This window comes from Rhea americana, unplaced genomic scaffold (assembly GCF_003343005.1).
Source record: "Rhea americana isolate MKP2758 unplaced genomic scaffold, rheAme1 scaffold_120, whole genome shotgun sequence".
Lineage (NCBI taxonomy): Eukaryota > Metazoa > Chordata > Aves > Rheiformes > Rheidae > Rhea > Rhea americana.
This window is the reverse complement of record NW_028185262.1, coordinates 1,215,201-1,234,833: the sequence shown is the minus strand read 5'-3', so window position 1 is coordinate 1,234,833 and position 19,633 is coordinate 1,215,201.

The window sequence follows — 19,633 nt, the reverse complement described above, 5'->3', positions numbered from 1 at the left end:
GAGATGCATCCTTGTGTATTTTATAAATTGCAGTTAACTGTAATTCTTGTGCTCGGACACCCAGCCGAGTTGCCTTGGCTTACTGAGCTAACTGCACATCAGCTGAGCTACGTGAATCTTTTCCTTTCACAGATAAGGAGGAGAACCRTGAGCACCATGCAGCCAGGGTAGCTTGACTGATGTCTAAAGCCCCTGACTATGTTAAAATTGAAACAAAGGTTGGCTCTATCTCACTGAACATTAGGCAGGTAAGAGAGGCAGGCACCTCCAGAGGGCAATTCATCCTATGCATTTTAAACACCTCTATTCAAGTGGGACCCAGTTAAAGTGCTTATCTTTCTCAGCTAACTATAGAAGAAATCTGGCTTAAATAGACATAGAATTTTAAAGTGTTGAAATCAGACAATATGAACTCCGCTCCAGAARAAAATCTGCAGCTTTGGGCAAAACCTAATATCACCGCCCCTTCCTCTCTGCAGTCTCTCTGCTCGTACATGAGGACATCTTTTACTGCAGACTACAACGGCAACAGCCAAGCAGCTTCTGGGTTCAACTGAGCCTGTGCACCAAGTCAGGTTTCTTCTCCTTTGTTTAACTACTTTGGCACAACTACACATTTAAGCACCTCAGCTATGCAGGAAGGTTTGTGTTTCAGGGCAACATTGGGAGAGCTGCTCAAGAGAGATTTGTTCGGCATTTGCTCCCATCACAATCTTAATCCTGGAAGCTTATACAAAACGTGCCTGGGCACACAGGTTTTCAGGACATATGCCACTGTATGTCGTGCAAGGAGACACTGAGATCTGAGCATTCAGCATTCATTTCCCCATGTTCCCAATGTTAAATCCAAAGCCCCCTTTAGAACAAGGACAAAGTAAAGCACACAATGACATGGGCTGGTAGGACTTCGTTGAGTTTACCAGAGTAAAATAAGGATCATATGCACTCTTCCTTGTCTCCTGGCTGTTTTGCTTGCCATTATCCACACAACATTCTGCCCTATCCTAGACTGGATCAAGTWCTATGTCTGCTTCTACCTACTAGCAGTGCATTCTCCCCAGAAGTAACGTGGACACATTCTCAAAATAGTCATCTTTCTGTGTCTTAATTTGGCTTTACCTATACCTACAGAAACCAGTTCTTAAGCTCAGAATTCATCAGAAGTTAAAAACACTGGGAACATTGTACAAAATTGGAAAGGGCAGGATTAACGCAGCTGCTGTGGTTCACTGCTGCAGAGAGCGAGCTAGACCTCACAACCTACACGTCACAGCGAGCATCACCACGTGGAAATGGGATGTGGTACTCAGTAGCTAGAAAATTAAAAGTGCCTCTGGGTAGCAGAGCTGGTGCAGGGCTAACTCTCAGCTCCCTATGTTATTARGCATGCAGTGGCAGAGCAAGTGTAACACAGCCTCACTAAAAGACACTCATTCTCAACTAGTCTCAGGCATTTCTCTGAAGAGTGACAGGCTGTTCTCTGAAATGTCCTTCAGAGAATTAGYTGCATGACAAGTTTCCAGCTGGACCAATACACTAAACTCTTTGCAGTAAAAATATCCAATAAAGGGGATATGTCTGCCATAAGGACAGAAGGTGGGGCAGGAGGTCACCAAGATTTCCCCATTACCTGAGAATAAGCCCCAGGCTGAGATAGTCTGAAGACAGCATATTTATTTAACTTTATTTAACTTAGTAAAACTCCTTCCTCCTGCCTAAATTTAAGTAAGGAGATAAGATCARGTTTTAAATACAATCTTATCATGAACTTCCCAAGCTTGTACTCCTGGCTTCAGCCATAGCTACTGGCAAAAGTCCTACCAGTTCCAGCAAGGCCAGGGACTGACCCCAAGACGGTCACACCTGGGGTTTTAYTCATTCCATGATAAAGATTTGCAAAACTTGGAACCTGATCTTGGATCAACTTCCAACCACCACCAATGTTTGGGGTGTTTGAAGGTAGAGTTTCAGTGTTGGCCCTTTTCCATTGAACTGAAAGCCAGAATTCTGATGATGGCAATAAATATTCAGCACTTCATCTTCAAAGGATAGGGTGGGCAATTCAGTCAATCGCTAGCTACTCAATGACAGAACATGAATCTTTACCTTAGTGTCAATTATTCATACAATATCCTCACAAGCTACACACAAAGATAGGGCTGATATGGCAAAAAATACATATAAATATTCCTAAATACTCCATTATTCCTGGATCTCCAAACCACAACAGTGGTATAATAAATTTTTTTTTAAAGGGGTGCTGCTACAACCTAGGGGCAAACTGGCTATGGCATGAATKGACACTCCTAAAGAGACTACTTTTTAAATGATGCATGTGGMTTTCTGAGCAACTCCAGTGCCTGTTTTTCYCCTCCTGAWCCTACAAAGGTATTCKGTTGGATACATCCTCATCAGCTGCACTGACTCTTTGGCTGCTGGGGATTTTTTTGCTTAGTGCCCAGAACATGGCTCAGAAGGGTAAACAAACGTGAACCCTTTAAAGGGCAGGCACATGCCCAGTAAATAAGCTATTAGAAAGGCTGCACTTCTGAGCAGTCTAGGGGAGAAGCGAATGCTTTGCAAAGCAACCAGGCTATCAACAGAGGCACTGTAGGATCTTGCGCTGGTTTTAGTCTAACACTTCTTGCCCATAGGATCAAATCAGGTGGACAGGGAAACAGAGAATGAGTTCTCAGAGTACAAGTGATGCCAAGAGAAGGTATCTGCTCTTCTCCTTTGCTCCTGAGCAAGGCAGAAGTTTGCTTAACACACTGCCACTCTTATTCAGGAGCKGATCTCGCTATGTACTAGAATGGCCTTGCCTGTCACACTCATTGATATGTTGAATATGTCGAGGCTTCCAATATTTTGCAGGAACGGGTTCTTTGGTAGGATCAGGCTCTGAAGCATTCAATGTCCAGTCCTCCCTCCTAGAACATGGCACTCATTTGTTCAAAACTGCATAAAGTTCACTCCAAAGGAAAAAACACCCAGCCCTTTTTCTGCTCAGGGCARTGCTATGTTTTGCATTTATTCTTCCATGTGCTCTTATGACTCACATCTACCAGATACTGTGCTGTACTAGAGTAATTTGAGTGTCCCACATACAGACCGCAGCTCAAGATCTGCAGGAAGCTACTCCATCTGCACTAGTCTGCCTGGTTTAGCCAACTTGAAATATCCTCCTGCATCTCAATAAAATCTGGCTCAACTCATCTCCTYCGCCTCCTTTAAATGGGCAGTTTGCTTTGGTTTCTTGAACTATAATCAATTCATAGACATCTTTTCTCTGCATCTCTGTTGTTTGTTTTTTGCTTTAAAATTCTCCTTCCTCATATGTTTCCAGTGTAAAATGTTCATGGTATAGCTAAGTCCTGAGCACCCTGGCCAGGCACAGAGGGATGCCATGATTTCATGGCAATTACTCTGATTATCAGAGTGATTTCTCTATCACTTGCATTATTTAAATTAAGAYCCTTCTTCTAAAAGATATCCTTTTAGCCCTTATAGCTCCCACAGAAATGGGGGACTTGCTCCCAGAGTTTTTGGATGAGATTCTCTGGTCTGTGTTACACAAGGTCAGAATATTTGGTCATAATGGTCCCTTCTGGCCTTAAAATTTAATAATCTATGAATAATTTCATTTAGTCTTGTGATCTGGTCTCTGTTAGGTCACTTACTTTTTTCAAAACAACACAAGGGGCCCATCTTCTCTTGCAGAATAGAAGGAACAGTAAATCTAGGCAAGACCACCATAAAGAAGTGAAGATGCAGCCACAAGCCCATTATCACATATGCCTTATTATCCAAAGACAACTGGTGATTCTTTTTCTTTTTTTCAGTACAGAATGAAGCAAGTTTATTCAGTGCAGATGTCATTTTCCAGTTAATGTAGCTTCCTGAATAGCTGTGACCTCGTAGCAACATTGGGTTGATAAGTCTAAATGATAGACTTGGAGGAAGCTTGCTGTATACATTCAGGCCTGCAGCTGCTGTTTATAATAAGGCATGTCAAATATATCACAATTAACTCTGTGGACACGGTCATGAGTTATGCTGACAAGTCACAAGGAAAAGGAGCGCACAGGCATTCACAGACTTAGTGGAAACTGAAGGAAGAACTATATGGGGCTCCTCATGACTGAACACACAAAGTATATCACTGTGTATGACAACTCTCTTGCTCCAGCTCCAGTCAGCAAGATTCTCCTTGCAGCCTAACGGAAAGTCCTTTTTACAGGATGATTCAAGAAGGCAAAGTGATTCCTTGGGGGTGACTAAACTAGTCACCACCCTACAGTGAAAAATGCTTCCTCCCTTGTATTTCCTCAGAAGCCTGAAAGTCTGGGTTTGAAGCTGGAGTCTCTTGGTGCTAGTATTAATAACTAAACTTTGTTCCTAACACCTTTTTGATGTCTTGTCCCAGACAGAAAATATTATGAAACAAAGCACAAAAATACCATTGTAAAGCGGGTCCTGGTCATCCACAACTTAAAGGGAAGCAAGAAACTCACTTTGGATGCTTTCTTATTTTGTGTGCTTTTACATAGTAAATGACTTAGGACCCTACAGTAAAAACCGAGAGTGGAGATGGTTGTGTACAGGCCCCTAAGCTGCTCATGCTCCTGGACATCAATTCTCCTCTGGCAGTTTTGTGCCTTGCAAAGGGGTTAGGTGTGTCTGCGTACATGGACAGAGATAGATGCATGCTCTCTTTGCCCATCCTTGTGCCACAGGGCAGGCAGTATTACCTCTAGCTCTGCATTCTCCTAATGCATCTCTATGGGACCTGGAGCAGAAACAAGCTGCATCTGGCCAGCTTGGAGACTGAGAAACAGGCCTAGTTCTGCTTTTTCAGATCTGCATAGGTACACCCTGGGAAGATATGGGAGGAAGCCAAGGATTACAAAAGACACCGTGTGGTGTGCACATCATCGTATGTAAAACCATTCAGCTTCTTGCAGTGTGAAATTCTTACCGTTCTCTGCTTGAGCTACAGAGCAAAAACATACCATCAAGAGTCCCTGGAGTTTCTCAGCTTCATACAAAGTCACACTAATCTTCCTGATACTAGAAGAACCACCTGGCTGGAAAGCACACTAAGCCCTGTGATTCTTTCAGACTATTTCAAAGGACACCAAAAATGAGAACTTGAACCAAAGTCCTAAATACTGATTACTCAGTTTGGATCACAGCTCCAGCCCAGGTCTAGGAAAGTCCTGCTTTACTTGCTCTAAAGAGGTATTTCTGAGATGTCCCTCTGTAGGCTCAGGCACTAAGAAGGCATGAAATAAGGCACTTACAAGGGCAACTCAATTTCATCTCCATCAGTAACAGGGAATTAGTGGCTAATAGTATTTTATCTAGCTATAATTACATATTAAATATAGTAAGGAATGAAGTTGAAGATCAGATTCTCCTTTCCCAAAATTATCCAAATTACTCAGTTCTCTTTGCCAAATACTTCACTGGAAGTCTCATGAAAACAGCTTGCAGTATGACAGATTTCTGCATTTTACTGCAAATGTCCCAAGAATGGCATCATTGTTTTCCTAGAGCGCAAGGAAGTGCAGGGATGCATCTGAAGTCAGACCTATCTTTTGCAGCTGAACTCACTGCCTGAGCCAATAGCTGAGGTAACTTGTCACATCAGAGGGTAAGAAACCTGAAGTCTGACCTTTGAGGCTGACTGGCAAAGGAAGTTTCCTGTTCCACTCACATCATAAGGGCAAACTGTCTGAGGTTTAAAAAAGGTGTGGATTTTAAGCTCATATTAGGTTTTATTAGCACTATAATGAGTACTAGTCCACACAACATTAGTTCTTGGGGTGAATTGTCTCTGGCCAAATAATAAGCACTCTACAAAATCTTTTGAAAGCGTATTAAGTCTGTAGAACATTAACTTAGTGCCAATTAATGGTTATGTAGAAGCATAACAAATTAGCCGTACTCCATCTGCTATTCTTACAGAGCTTCATATACAACTAAAAACCAGACTGCTCACCTTCTCACGTATTCACTCCTCCTCTGAAGGCCATACAGGCAGGACACCACTTCCCTGTAATGATTATCGGGGCCTGGGAGTATAATGGGGATATATCCCTTTTTTCTGAAGGGATTCAGAGGTTTGGCACTGTTACCCACAAATAGGACTGTGGATGCCACTAAGTGTCCCAGCACAATTTGGGAATTCCTTCTCTGCAGACATAGCRATAAGCCCTCGGCAACTCTTCCCCCACTATTTTTGTAATATCCACACACAGCTTTATCACAACACACCCAGCCCACAGACTACCTGTACCATACTAGGAGCAACGGGAGGGAAATGAGAAGAGGGACCTGAGGCTGATGTTCGCTTGTTTCCGAGTGTTATGAGGACCTTTGGAGATCTGAGGTGACCTCTGCTGTTCAGAAAGTGTTAAGATCTACAGTGTCATCTATTAGCAACCACTGGAACATGGCTCACCAAGCTGGAACAGCTGTCACACTTCAGGCAAGTAATCCAAGGAAAAGGTCCTTCATATCCATCAGCTGATACAGCTTTTCCTCTTCACACGCCATTGTAAAAAACAAGCCTTACAGGATGGCTGGTAGCAAGTGAGAGGGGACTTAACCCACTGTAGCCATCTATGGGCAAGCCACTCTGCAAGCCATCACTTGTCATGACCAGTACTGTGCAGGGAGCATGCTCCTGGAGACATGTTCCAGAATARCTAGAAAATGGCATGTTAGTTAAAAACATAGGCTGGGTTATGGGCTGGTAAGAGAGTAATCACGCATTTGAGAGGTCTGGTCTCACGTTCTCGAACTCCTAACTAATTTGAGCACTAACATGAGGAAAGTACAGTTCAGGCTGCAGACAGAAAGACGGGAACAAAACCTTTGACAGTGTCTAGTAAGGAGTAGCAACTTGACAACCACTGTTAGTGCCACTGCGGGGAACAAAAAGCCCTATAAGCCCATGCAAGTTTGTTTTGCTGGCACTATTTTCACATACCAAAAGCTCCCTTACCCACATCAGGAGGTGGTTTACATCGCCCACAGACTCGTTCATGCTTGTGTCAGATACATTCCCTCTCTTCAACACCACTCCTCCATTTCCTTTCATGACACCTTACTACCACCCGTTTTTGCAGCACCATCTGTCTAGGATGCACTTACGTTTTTTTCATCCAGTCCTTTCTGGTTAGTGACTGCAGCATCTGAGCTACAGCCTAAAACCAAAAACCAAGCTAACGATAAAAGGAAATGAATCTTCCTTGCTCGCTGCCCCAGGTTCGGAGATTCCACTTGACAGGCATTTTTGGCACACTGCCAGAGGATTGTTTCATCTGCTGGCTACATGTTTCACTTCACATGCCAGTTTTTCCCCAGGTGTCTTTCAAAGCAGGGCCTTCCATGCCAAATCCTAACCTGATGCCTTTGCATGAGATGGTGGCATTGGTTCAGGGAGAACAAATTTGGAAGCAGCAGGTTAGCAGGAAAACATCAGGGAGAGCTTTGAGATTGGAGGGAACTCATTTGAACCCCTGCCAAACTCCAAAAGCTTCCAAAAATGAGGGGAGAAGGAAGGGGGGGGGGGGAACTCTGCATGCCACATCCGCAGCAAGTGCAAGTCAGCACAGCTCCACTGCCATCTGGCTGGCATCACCCACGTATCCCTTACCATGGGGAAAATCCCACAACGTACAGGCCCAGTAGCAGGGCCACAGGCTGACGAGACACGTATCCCAAACACAGAGCAGGAAAGGTCGCTGCCACACAAAAAGTGTGTTTGGCCTCTGGGTGCAAAGCAAATTTGCACCAGCTGAGGATTTGCTAACACAGACTAAAAGATATAAAGGCAAATCTCCAGAAAGGGAATTTCAGAAGTAAAAGAATCGAGCAGGGCTGCAGCCAGATTCTGAATTCCCTGGGCAGCCTCTACTTAGGCAGTTTTCCAATTAGTGTCAATGGAAGTTTTGCCTGACTAGCAACTGAGTAAAAATAGATTCAGAATATCAGGATTCAACTCGGAGTTTTTAACATACAGAAATAGAAAGATGCACAAAAACATGCACAAAGAGAGTAAACCTCACCAGCGATAATGAGCTTTGATTTTTCATTCGCCACAAAAATGTTAACTATGCTCCCAGTACATTCCACAACAGAGCAATATTTATATTTGATCTCTGCAATGGTTTCACGCTGTATGTTACATAAGCCAGTAATTCTCCATACAGTAATGGAAACAGACRGCACTTGCCATGGTTTATTTTTTGCATCAGGCATTCTTTGGCAGATGCTCATGGGAAACAATATGGCAGGGGAACGGCTTTAGACTTCCCCTGCGCAAACACCAGGAAGGCCGTGAACAAGCAGTACAGGACTTTTGCTCTTTTTTTGGAACTGTTGCAAGAGCTAATGACTCATCTTACCCACTTCACATACCTAGAGTATGCATTATGAGAGCAGATTCACTAACAAAATAAGTTTGGCCCCAGTGCCCAGAAAATAGTGATCTGCATAACCAGCTCCTCTCCTTTCCCAAAGCAGGAAGCCACTAAAGCTTTCACTCTGCTCCTTCCACCTGCATGAGTGGCATTCAAACCAACCCCAGAGTAAAACAGTCTGTCCTGCTATCGTCGTTATCTCCCTGGGACCACCATCGGAAAAGTACCATGTTGTAGAGGATGAGTCCAAAGATGGGGTTAACCCTTTGCTAAGCCTAGTCCCTGAAATAAATTACTAGATAGGCTAAAGTGATACTTTAATGCAGTTGAAGTTWATATTGACATCAGCATTCAATATACAAAACAGCTACTCAGTAAAGTGTTACTAAACAGGTCGTACRAGCCTATCTACCAGCCTATTCAGGTTATATAAACACAGGATTCTAAAAGAAAACTTGGATCAAGMGCTGAAATGCCATCACAAACTTGGCTTCAGCCCTAGTTTTTGACCTGTTACAGATGTGGAATCATCAAGCASTTTTGCCTAGGCTCATCTTCGTTTAGATCTGTGCTTCAGGTTGAGATTTAGACAGGTAATTTCCTACTGTTAGATATCCTTAGGGAGAGAAAGCTTAATTGTAAAGAACTTCAGGGATTTGACAGCATTGTTCTTTAAGTCTCCTAGAAATAAATAGGTCAAGGCTTAAAAAAAAAAAAAAATGCTGCCTAGCCTATCCTCACACCAAAGCAGGCTCATCTAAGCCTGCAGCACAACCACATCTTGTAAAAAAAGCTGAGTAAGTCATTCTACACACAAAGTACTGAACATCCCAAATCCCACCTACAGCACAGAGGACCCAGAAGCGCTTAGCAGTAGACAGGCTAGGCCCTGAGCTTGAAAATGCACAGAATAGCATCTCCCCCTGCATCCCACCCCAGTCTTCTACAGTGCAGACAGCCTCGCAGAGGGTTTGGCTTCCAAAGGACACCGTGCTCCACGGTTTGCAAGCCCTGCCCAGCGTTGCTTGGGCAGATTGTTAGCATTTGATTCTGCAGCAACAGGATCAGTAGAAAAACCATGACAGAAGAGCTAGGAACATGCCCCTCAGTGAGCCAGCAAGAGCTGGAATCAGTCTTTGCAGGTTTTACTGCTAAAGATCAGAAATTAGCAACAGGCTTCAAATCTACCTCTTCACTGCAACCCATGGTAGACTGTCTCTGGGTAAATGATTGCCTACAAAATCTAATGGAAGGTAATTGCTGGAGTTCTAGCATGTCTTCTGGCTCCAGCAAACATGCATGATTATTTTTTGCATCCTTTCTGGAAAGAACAGAGCAGACTGTACTCCAGGACTTTGTCACCTCAGGACATATGATCAGCATTCGCATGTGTGACACTCAGATGTATGCCAGCCTGTTAGCAGAGCAGGAAYAGTAAAGGCAGTAAGCAATGAGCTGCATTTCCACAACCCTCCAGCTGTCAAGAGGAGCACAGACTACCAGAAACAAACTGCATGGAGGAGACAGGCCAAACCAGAAATAAACCATCATGTGCCACGGTTCCCAGATTCCTCAGGATCTTTTCTGAGGAATCTGATGTCAGAAGTTGAGCATGTCAATACAACTTGCGCTTTGGTGATTTTCCATCTGTAGCTGCTGTTTCTGATATTGCATGCAGGGTTACCACTGAAACGTATCACTTTATGAACAGCTGGAGGAGCAGTGGCCAACCCTCATTCACATAACAGAAGTTTTGTGCAGCCAAAATCCACAAGATATGCACCATGTAACTCAACAAGTCCTGGAAATACATAGGCAAGAATAGCTGCTCCACTGGGGTCTCATTGCTCCAGTGTGGATTGGCACCAGGCTATGCATCTGCTATAGTGCCCGAGTTATTCAGTAATTGTGAGCTTAGCCCCCTCCTGGTTTTATTTCCTCCCACAGATAGGTTTAAAGTCATAGGGAAGTCCCCTAAATCCCCATAGGCCCCATGGCCGGTTACATGACATAGTTAATACACGAGACTCACATTTATGAGCCAGCTGCCGCTCGAGAGCCACACCACYACATTAAGGAAATATAAAGGGATTAACAAGGGAAGTCAAGAAATCAGTCACAGAAAGGTAGATTTGCAGTTTCTTAGTTCAAGGGCAACATCTGGGCCCTTTTTGGAGCAGGGAAAGCTGAATCTTCAATATCTGTTTTGACCAGCAAAATCATAGCCCTCAGAGACAGCAATAGCTGCACAAACCTCCTCCCTGCTTTGCCAACTGTAACTGCCTGGTGAACTGAAGGTCACACAAGATGGGGCACCCACCACACTATCCTTACTCCCTCCATCACATGAGTATTGCATTTAGCCCTCAATGTAGCCAGGTGCTTTAATAGCTCCCAGCTCTGCAGGAATACCCAACCACCTCACAAAGGGTATAAGGCTATCCTCATAGTGYCCCAAGGTTAGGGACATCCATCACAGTAACAGCATTCCAACGTAGGGGGACCACAGTCTTGTATGAACTCACCCAGATCCTCCCCTCCAACCCCTCCTACCACCAGTTTCTTGCCATGTTTACATATATATATATATATATATATATATATATATATATATTATATATATGTATAAATAATCTGCCCAGAAGGTTCCACTGGTAACAGTTTTCAGAAGCATCAAAAGCCCCAGACTCATATTGGTTCCTCCATCAGCAGACTGTAGTGGCAATCCTTCTTTCCTGCCCAAAACAGTGATCAGTTATCCTGTCACTTGCTCCAAAACAGATGCCAAGCTCCTGCAGACCATCTATCAGATCAGCATGGCACTGTACTCCGGTATCAGCTAAATCAGGGAGAAGGAACTTGGTGCGCATTTCTGCTCTGGAAGCATTACTCAACAGAATTTAAGTCTGTATCACTTTGGATCCATGCAGACACCTTTTGCTATCACTCCTCCACTCATCCTTTATCACCATTTCTATCAATAGTAAATATCTAGTATATTTATGTATGTCAGACATCAAGAGTAAAAAAAGGATCCACGCAAAGCAGATCATTAAAAATTAACTAAGTCAGTACCAGTTAGATTATCCTGGAAAGCAGAGTGGCATCAGGAAATAACAGTATTAACAACTAGCCAGTGTCTCAATTCCTTTTGCCATAAAGTTGGAGCTACAAAGCCACAAGCATTAGAAGAGGTGGAAAGATAGAACAGTCACACATTGTTCAGAAGTAAAATAGTCAGCTGAGTAGCCACTGAACAATGTGCTGAACAAGAAATCAAAAGGTACCCAAGAAATGCCAATCGACTGAGGGAAACACAGTCACATTTCTCAGCCACGTGTGCCAGCTGAACTTTCTGTTCCCTTCTGTCATTTAATTCCAGTTTTTCCCAAGTGATCAAAGGGTGCTTCAAAAGAGACTGCTCACCAGAGTGCCCAGAAGCTGCAAAGCCCTGCTGTGCCAAATTCAACACCTCCTGAGCTACCGCCTTTCACACCATCAAAAGGGTCTTATGCCCATATTTTAGGTGCTAAGCAATCCTTTGCAGCATTCACAGCAATGGAGTTCACTGTTTCTGCAGGCCTCACCTTTACCAGAAGTCTTTTTAAAAAAAAAAAAATAAATAAAAAGAATCTTTCTTCTCCAATTCCTTCCCCTACATACTCTGTTCTTGATGTTTAATATTCTTCGCTAGAGTCATGCTGCTCTTCTCCATTACTTATTTCCTTTTCCAAGTCAAACTACCCTTCAGTTTCCTCCCAAGACTTATAGGCTTCTTTCCTCTCTTCTCATTCAGTTGTTTCAATGAAGTTCCTCTAAGTAACCAGATTCAATGGGCAGATTTTTGCGTAGAGCTTTCCTCAAAACTCAGCTCTCTCCCTGCTCAAACATGCTCCCCGTTGACACAATAAAGAATTAGGTCATATGATTGCCAGTGTACAGAACAAATGCTACTGCAACAGATGTTACAGCAAAACAGAACCCCGGGCTGTTCAGTGATCCAGTTTACCATGACCCGGTTTTGAGTCACTGTATCACTGATGTTTCAGAAAGTAAGTCTTTAAAACAGTGCAAAGCTTGCAAAGCTCCACAGCAGTTACACAGCTGACGTTCTTATACAGCTAAAGGGAACAGCAAAGGGGGCATTTGTACAGAATAATATGCAGAGCAGCAGATGCTGACGTCGACTACAAGCCTTAACGCTACTGTATGCCATCTGGGGATCCGGCTGATGGTTCACCACACATTGCAAAATGTGGTCAAAAATACACTTACTCTAGACTGAGCAGCCAAGCCATGGAATTTGGACCATCGATGGCTGTAGAACTAGGTTTCACCACTGCCAATTGCTTGCTGCAGTCACTGCTGCTTAACGAAAARTGTTTTTGAAGCCCTAAACTACACCAATAGAAACTGGTCTGGACGAACTGTAGGACACAAGTTTCTGCAAGGTAAAATGGCACCCCACATTTAAGAGAGGACAGTGAAGTTCTCCCATCAGTGCCATATCTGCCGGTAAGAATGAAGGTGACAATAAGACTGCAACTACAGCAGGACCACTTCACATGTTTTTTTTTCTGACACAGATCTCTCACTTCCAAGTAAAGAAAGCTGCACTCTCTCCCTGCGTCATTCCCTGCTCCCTGCCACTGCCATGTGATGCAAAAGCTTAACAGTTCAGCCCTCCATATCCAGTTATTTGTATCATTTACTACCAAGCAGCAGAGAGGGTCACAGAAACATACTTTTATTATAAGTATATAATAATAGACTATTGCATCTAGAGGCATTTTTGGAAACAATTCCTTCACTTTTCCACTAGGAAACTCAACACCCTCTGAAGCCAACAGCACAACCTATTGTTGCTAATTCCCAGGTCTGGCAAAGCAGCAGTGGCTCATACTTCTAAACAAGTCTATCACCACCTTGTGATTTTTCAGAATGACTCATTTGGTCCCAGCAGGAAATCTCAAAGGAGAAGCCATGCATGGAGACTCTTCAGCATCAGTATATTTTTTCTGAGTAACTTTAACTTGTTCTCCCCCAAACCCTTCCCCCTTAAAATAAAACTTCTTGGCAGTCTAACTCCAGTTCCAACTTCTTTCTCTATCTCTTACAGGGCCTTCTTGAAAATCTTGGATACGCCAGCATTAGGGATTAGACTGTACATGGCTGTCCTAGCACAGAACAGAGAGAACATCATGTAATTTCCATTTTTCTCCCGGTTCTGCTCTTTCAAAGTCCCACACTACTTATGGTTTCCACACCACATATTCTTCTATCCGTTGCCATGGTGCACCCACTGGTTTGTCATTAATATTGTGGGTAACTTCAGATCCTTGACCTCAAGGCTTTCAAAGCTTTTCATGGTGTATTTTCCTCTTGATTGAATTGCTCTGCATTCCCAAGCAAAGCTAAAACAAAAATAAAACACTGCTGCTTTTGAATGTGGAAAATTCATTTCACAAAAGGCAGGCTAGCAAAAGCTGGAAACCCATTGAAGAACAGCAAATTAAAAGGAAAGCAGCCATTCTCTGCAGACTGTGGCACAGATTTAGATTCACCTACAGCATCTGAATCAAGCTAYGGTCCCCAAGGTCCATGCATGAACTCAATATCTGGCCCAGTTCTCACTAATATTACATTGTCCCCTTGCCAGAGAATCTCAACTCATTCTGTAAATTCCCATCCATGACATTTTCACAATAGTTTTGAGAGATGCAGAGTTAGTGTTTCCAGACTACAGATGGAAGACTAAGGTAGCAAAACATCAAATTACCACATAGCCAAATCATGCAGGTAGCTGACAGCTTCCCATTTTGCATTCTTGCCTTAGAGCGCTAGGTGGGTATTAGCACATTCCGGGTTACACACGTTGCAGATTACTCTTGCAGCAGGTCTATGCAAATGTCTTTTTGCCTATGAGATTTGCTTAATGGACTACAGCCTAGACTGATTTAGTAAATCAAATTCTACCCATCATTCTCTAAATCCTAACTTTGAATTTACTGAAAGCAGAATTTTATCTTAAGTGATTTTTATTGCTGGTAAAAATCTCCCTTTAGAGAGTAGTCAATTGCTAGTGTCCATTGGAAATCATTTAGTTCACATATCCCAGGGCAAGTCTGTGGTAATCTGACTTAACAGAAACATGCTCTTTTTTATAGCCTGAAGAAAAATAATAGCTATTCCAATACCATGGAAAACGTGATAACTCTTATATTCAGAGTCAACAGTCAGAGCCAACTTACACCTCAAAAGTTAAAAGATTAAGAAATGCATGCACTTAAAGATGCTCCTCTCATATAGGGTTTTCCCATTAAATTAACTCCCAGAAACATGGATTTGCATTAAAAAGTTCTAAGTCATTGCATTTCTGAAGATCCAGCCTCCCACTCAGCCTGCTAGCAGTTTATTTGGTGAGGAGCCCTCCAGGATGTAAAACCCCAAAGGAAACGTACAACTGGCATTTATTTCTTTAAGGTATTATTTGTCCAAAGGGAGAGATGCATCTATTATCTATTTGCAGGAGATGCTTCAGAAGTGGCAAACAAAACATCTAGAGCTACACATCTGATACTCAGCGCGCATTTCAGGCGGCCAGCTTTACACACAAACATACGTGTGCATGCACATGCACCTAAGCTCCTGATAGCAGGACTGAGGACAACACCCTCTGCTTGGCTGTATCAGAATAGCAACATCTCCCTGGAAACACAGAGCAGCAAGCAGCAGATAGGACCCAGAGCCTGAGAGCAGTCTTATTAATGCTAGGAGAGCAAGGAATAGGCAAAGCAGAGACAAGAGTGATGTGAAGGCACGTCCTTCCTCCTCAGATCTAGAGGCCTGAGGTAACCTGGTTGAGCTCCGGTCACCACCGCAGCAACTATAGGGCTGCTCTTACTTCAGCTCCAGCTCCTCTAGTCCTCTTAATGGGCCAAGAAAGCACTGTACTGAAGAAAGCGTAGCCACATCACGCAGCGTTTGGGGACAAAACCCTCTCCTCACCACAGACACGTCCCTTTTGCCAGAGGCTGGGAGTAAGGCCAATCCCACAACTTCTTCCCAGAGGAATAAGAGACTCCCTTTACGATTTGTTCAGTCAAGGGGACACTCCAGCTGGCTTTGCTCCCCTGCGAGGCCTTTGCTCTTGTAAATCTGCCTTGCTAGGCCAACTATATCAGAGCAACTTCTTTACTATCGCACCGAGGGCWAGTTTCTTGTAAGATCCCCCAGGCAGCCCATTTGAAAGCCCTTCATTGGGGAGGCAGGTCACATTCCACTTCAGACAAAAACGCTGCCCGACAAACAGGCTTGTTYCTCAGAACTCCAGCTGGAATAAGAAAAAAAAACACAGGACTAAAATCCCGCAGATCCTCAGGGAAAAACATGTCTGTGCAAGTGTGTTGATGTACTTTGTGACTTGAAGTAGAAACGTACCTGGTATTTTTATAAAAGTCTTTAAAAACTGYCTTTATAAAAACATCTTACACTGGGAAGGATATAGGAGCACTGTAAAAGTACAAGGGGAAATACCAGATGCCACAGGCCTTATTCTTCATGAGTTAAAGTCTGAGAGATACTGAACATTGCCACTTCCTTATGAGTACGGCGGATAAAATCCAAAAGGTCATAGTTTAGCTTGCCTTATATTATTAGCCCATGCTCACATTCAAGATGTTCTCTCTGGGTCTGGGTACCAGCTTACTGCTTTCCATTTTTTTTTTTCTTAAAATCATTTATGAACAAAATAATGCTGCTAGTGGGATCTGTTTCTACATTACAAAAAGCTGAATTTGTTCCTATGTAGTGAATCATGCAGGATTAGACAGATAAGCTTTGTTGTAACTCAGACGCAAAGCATCTCTACTATGTTTAGAGCAAATAATACAGAATTATCTGTTGAAACTGAGCCCCTTTTCCAGATCCAAATCTGTCCCAGAGCAAAAGTAGCGCTATCATGAAGCATGTAGGCGCTTTTTATCTCCAGTACTCACCTCAGACCATGCCAGAGTGTAGAACAGGGTTGTGCTGTGACTCTGTGCGAGTCCAGCAGAGAACAAACACGAACCCAACCTTCACTTATGGCACTGACACACTGGGTAGCCTCATCATTTTGCCTTTTCAACATACTGACCTGATTATAAGAGATGAACTCAACTGACAGCACTGCACAGAGAAGTCTTTGCAGATGCCTGTTAACTCCTCCAAGAAGTTGTTCTTCTATCCAAGATTGTGTGAATTATATATAGTCCTTAAACATGAAGGAGTAAGAATTTAACACATATTTAATTTCTTCATTGAATATACTTGTTACTTCCTCTGCTACAGAGGAGTGAGGATTCAGCATGGCCATTGAACAAGCACCTCCTTATTACAGAGGGAAAGGACTAATAAGCCTCAGAACAGAATTTTTCACTTGGAAGCGTTTCATTAGGCAWGCCTTCTCCCACATGGAGAATACAATGCTGGAATGGAAACAGCTTAATCCATTTTATAAATTGGCATGAGTCAAGGTAAACAGCAGGCGTTAAACAGATTCCAACTACGGTGTTGCATGCTTCACTTACTGATGATATAATTTCATCATTGTTGATTAATTAATTTTGTTAGCAACTTCAGTAGTCATCTATCAGCACCTTGAGGTCTCCAATTATCTCTCTACCAAAGCTACAACCTGTTTGCACATCATACTGTTAGCTAATAGTCACAATAAAAAATGATATCTGGTCATTAAAYTGCCATAGCAAAAGTTAGGCAACTTGAATTTTGTTCTAGCTCCGTTATCGACTTACTATCTGATTGTGGCCAATTCACTTAAGCCTGAATTTCCCAGTATCCACTAAGTTTGGGAGTCCTGTTTCAAACAATCGAGATCTTGTTTTCATACCTATTCCTACTCTACTCARTATCATAGGAAAAATGCTATATCAGTCCCTCAGTGCCTCCAAGTGATGCCTTAAATTCAGTAGTCTTAGCATTCAACTCTGCAATGCTTCTTTACAACTTTTAATCAGGTACCAAAAGCCTTATGCACTGTCTGATACCTGTCTTTAGGTTTCTCCCAAAAAGAAGCCTCAAACATTCGCAGTCCAGCTCTGTCTCTTGATCCAGCATCCTATGTAGCAAATGTACTGTGATAACCACCTCACTATGTTTTTCAGATGGAGTCAACAGSAGAGGTTACAGCTTTGCTCTATGACTGAGAATGGGCCACTTAAGAGCCCAAAGGCCAGAAGAACCCAAAAAATTCACACTCAGATGTGTTTTGTGTCTGTAGAGCCAAGAATCCCACAAAGTTCTGTTTCATGCACTAGGACAGAAGAGCTCTGCAGTATGAGGACACGCAGCACRCGCCTCTACCTTACTGAAACTCTGGCAGATCTAATTAAAGAAGCAGATTTTAGTTCCTTTACAAAAGAAGGCCACACAACTCTCCACTCTCACACTGCTCTATAATGCAGCACAACGAGATGCAGTGTTTTTACAGGTCCTTTTTAATCCAGTAGCCTAGTTAAAAGGATACACTGTTCTACCAAAAACTGTATTTGTACTAGACAGCAACATTAAAAGGAAAACTGTGCTGAAGCTAGAACAAGGTGAATCCTTCTGTACAGTGGCACCTACCCATGGCACAACATCCAAGCACAAGAACTGAAACCAGCTGAATCTTGCACAAAGCCTTCGTATGTGTTTGTCTGACATGCTGTATGAATCTTTTGTCACAGCTAAAAGTGAAAATTCTTGCTGTCCCTCGAAAGGGACAATTTCTTTTCCCTTTTCCTTCAACTSTGTTTTATGGTTTTCTTTTAATTTTACAACACAATCTGTGACAGCTGGTCACACGGTGTGTCTGGGTTGAATAAAGCCCAGAGACCCTTTGCCAAGCCTCTGCGCAATGTGCTGAGCGTAATGAGATGTGTCAGCTTTGCCATGAATCGTGCATTCATGAAACTCAATGAATCTGAATCTTCAAGGAAAATCTAAGGAATACATAACAACATACAGCAAACTGAGGGGAGTAGAGGGAAGAGACGAATCCCAGTGAAGCACTTAACAACCCTAATAACAGCAAAATAGATCCTTATAGCTGGATTTCAATCAACTAGTTTGAGTAATAATTCAAGACTATGAGCTACTGATGAAGCTCAGCAGAAAACAAGTATGGTTCAGTGGCTATGTTAAAACACTAGGTCCCAGTTGTCCAGATTATAGTGCAGCTCTGCCTTACACATCCTACACAATCCCAAGCAAATAGCATCATTTTTTGCACATCTATCTATRTAAGAAGAAAAAAACGCCTTCATCTGGCCCAGTTTGCTTTTCCTATCTATGGAGGTTAGCTGCTCGGGTGGACACTGACAGTCCCTGAACTCAGTGGCCCATTAGCACAACTGTCTCTCCTCCCTCTTGGTATTTGAAGGTTTGCCACAGTAGGGACAAGATAACCATCTAAATGGGTCCTACAAGTGGTGAAAATCTTGAAGCAAGCAAAGTGCTTAAACTGGCCAGACCTTGCTTTTTCCTTCCCACTGACATGGCAGAATAAAGAGATCCCTAGCAAACATGAAAAAAAAAAAAACACTAATTGTAACAACAACAACAAATCTTCAAAATGTTGATATCTTCCTGCATAGTGTCAATGCATAAAAGTCTGTCTTGTTGCATTTTCCCTCCTTGTAGTTTATTCCTAAAACTCAGTCAATTAGTGAGTAAATGAATGGCTTAATTCTCCACTGGAAACAAAGGGAAACACGAGTGCTCAGCATCCCTGAATAACACACAACATACGCTCTCGGAATTGTACTGACATAAGACAGGCACAGGGGTAAACTTCTACCCTAATTACTATAAAGGAGCTGCTCTGCTTTTTTTTTTTTTTTTTTTTTTTTTTTTTTTTTTTCCCTTCAATGTTTTCAGTAACCTGTTAGCTGAACTGTCCTGAAGCTAGACCTGGCTGTTGCACTCTGCTACAAAGGGAGGGAATCTGTAACAAGGCACCTAATGTTGGTGGCTAAACCCCACTGCAGTTTGTTATCAAAATCAGACTGCCATCTCTGAATCAAGCCATCTGACCTTGCCACATGAAGCTGGAAAAACAGCAAATACCACACTGTAAACCAGGACTACAGATGTCATACAGAGTAGAGTTAAAAGTCAAAGTAGTAACTCTTGGATGCGTAAACACTGTTTTCAGAGTT